General features: G+C 48.4%; 1 long non-coding RNA gene across 1 annotated transcript; it reads left to right on the top strand.

Annotated features, from left to right (window-relative positions):
* Positions 1 to 252: 252 nt before the first annotated feature.
* LOC136599453 (uncharacterized) lies at positions 253 to 2,193 on the top strand. The gene is made up of 3 exons (XR_010789011.1): positions 253 to 519; positions 1,552 to 1,692; positions 2,001 to 2,193. It is a non-coding gene; the product is annotated as an uncharacterized lncRNA (long non-coding RNA).
* Positions 2,194 to 2,456: the final 263 nt, after the last annotated feature.

Genomic DNA, 2,456 nt, shown 5'->3' with positions numbered 1-2,456 from the left:
CGGGGTCAGTTTAATATTTTTTGACTATTTAGACTCTGCGCTATAACGTGTGAGTCAGATAACAGACGCGGTTAGACAGGCCCCGCCCAGCTTTGTCGCGCCTAGTCTAACATCGCGGTCATTATCACGGATCTATAGCAGGACGACGTCTGTTCACGCTGTAAGTGATCGCTCGTTCGCACGTCATTGGACAGCGATGGTTTGGTCGGTCGCATGGACTAAGGACTGAGCGATGCCGGATGGCATATTAGTAGTTTACGCTTCAGTTATTCCTGCTGCCGATTCCAGCCAATGAGGTGGCTGGAATCGGCACCATGTGACCTCCCATTGTGCACGAGCAGTACAGTTCAGCTGCCGTGCACGATGAGAGCTGTGCCCGCGCCTCACGTGACCGGTGACGTCACCGATACATGAATTTGCCCGCGAATTCCGAGTCCTGGCATCTACAGAGGAAGCTGATGGTTGGAGCCTTTAGTACTACTTACAACGTGGGAGAGGAAGATTTCTGCGCTGTGTGTGGTGAGTACCTACCTGAGATTAATGCGCTGTGTGCTGAGTACCTACCTGAGATTTATGCGCTGTGCGCTACGTGTGATGAGTACCTACCTGAGATTTATGCGCTGTGTGCTGAGTACCTACCTGAGATTGATGCGCTGTGTGCTGAGTACCTACCTGAGATTTATGCGCTGTGTGCTGAGTACCTACCTGAGATTGATGCGCTGTGTGCTGAGTACCTACCTGAGATTGATGCGCTGTGTGCTGAGTACCTACCTGAGATTTATGCGCCGTGTGCTGAGTACCTACCTGAGATTTATGCGCTGTGCGCTACGTGTGATGAGTACCTACCTGAGATTTATGCGCTGTGTGCTGAGTACCTACCTGAGATTTATGCGCTGTGCGCTACGTGTGATGAGTACCTACCTGAGATTTATGCGCTGTGTGCTGAGTACCTACCTGAGATTTATGCGCTGTGCGCTACGTGTGATGAGTACCTACCTGAGATTTATGCGCTGTGTGCTGAGTACCTACCTGAGATTTATGCGCTGTGCGCTACGTGTGATGAATACCTACCTGAGATTTATGCGCTGTGTGCTGATGAGATTTATGCGCTGTGCGCTACGTGTGATGAATACCTACCTGAGATTTATGCGCTGTGTGCTGAGTACCTACCTGAGATTTATGCGCTGTGCGCTACGTGTGGTGAGTACCTACCTGAGATTTCTGCGCTGTGTGCTGAGTACCTACCTGAGATTTCTGCGCTGTGTGATGAGTACCTACCTGAGATTTCTGCGCTGTGTGCTGAGTACCTACCTGAGATTTATGCGCTGTGCGCTACGTGTGGTGAGTACCTACCTGAGATTTATGCGCTGTGTGCTGAGTACCTACCTGAGATTTATGCGCTGTGTGCTGAGTACCTACCTGAGATTTATGCGCTGTGCGCTACGTGTGGTGAGTACCTACCTGAGATTTATGCGCTGTGTGCTACGTGTGGTGAGTACATCACCTGAGATTTGCGCGACGCCACTTGACGAAACCTGTCTTTTTTGGCAGATTTGTGCGCTACGTGTGGAGACGCGGCCACCCGAGATTTGTGAGCTTTTTTGCAAACTTACGTGTGGAGAGGATCCTGACGTTTGGACGCGTTTTGAGAATTTCGCTTCGCTTGCACACAAGCTGACATAACTCGTCGAGGTAAGATGCTGCATCTGCTAAAATTTTCATTGCGTGCATCTGCTCATACGTGCTTATTTTGCGCATATTTGCAGGTTTTCGCTTGCATATGTATGTACGTGTGTATGTGTGTGTATATACACACACACACACACACACACACACACACACACACACACAATAAATATATATATAATGTGCGTGTGTATAATTCTTCTGACCAGGTTGGGGGAGTAGTGGTCAATGTAAGTGGGTGGAGCGGATCTAGGGATCAGTAATACTGGTGTGATGTGACTGTTAACCTGCTGATTTTTCGTCATTTCCTGCAGATCTGACGTCCTTGAGAATGGGAAGAGACCCTCGCCGTTCAGCAATCTTGAAACCCTTCGTTTTTTGGACTGCTTTTTGCCGGTGATTCCCTTTTTTTATTTTTTTTTATTTTTTGAAAGCTTTTTGGAGTATCCTGAAAAACTGCGCAATATTTTACACCGATTGAGTAAACAGAAAAGATACCCAAACACAGCGGCCTTTGGTTTATCAGGGAATGACACTTGGTGTAAAATCCACATTTTTAATAAATAATAAAACGTGATTTGAATTTGTTTTTTTGTTTTACCTTATTTATGTTTTAACTCCTGATTACCCACGCTGTAAAGCCGGCTGCATATGGCTGTGACGGGCTCCGCCATGGAATTCCGGGGCGGAGCCCGTCACGGCGGCCCCAAGAGACCCCAATACTTACCTCCGGTTCCGGAGTCCCGCATGACGCCTCAGTGCGCATGGGC

This window comes from Eleutherodactylus coqui, unplaced genomic scaffold (assembly GCF_035609145.1).
Source record: "Eleutherodactylus coqui strain aEleCoq1 unplaced genomic scaffold, aEleCoq1.hap1 HAP1_SCAFFOLD_367, whole genome shotgun sequence".
NCBI classification, from domain to species: Eukaryota; Metazoa; Chordata; class Amphibia; order Anura; family Eleutherodactylidae; genus Eleutherodactylus; species Eleutherodactylus coqui.
Note: the sequence above shows the minus strand (reverse complement) of the source record. Positions and strands in the feature narration are given on the sequence as shown.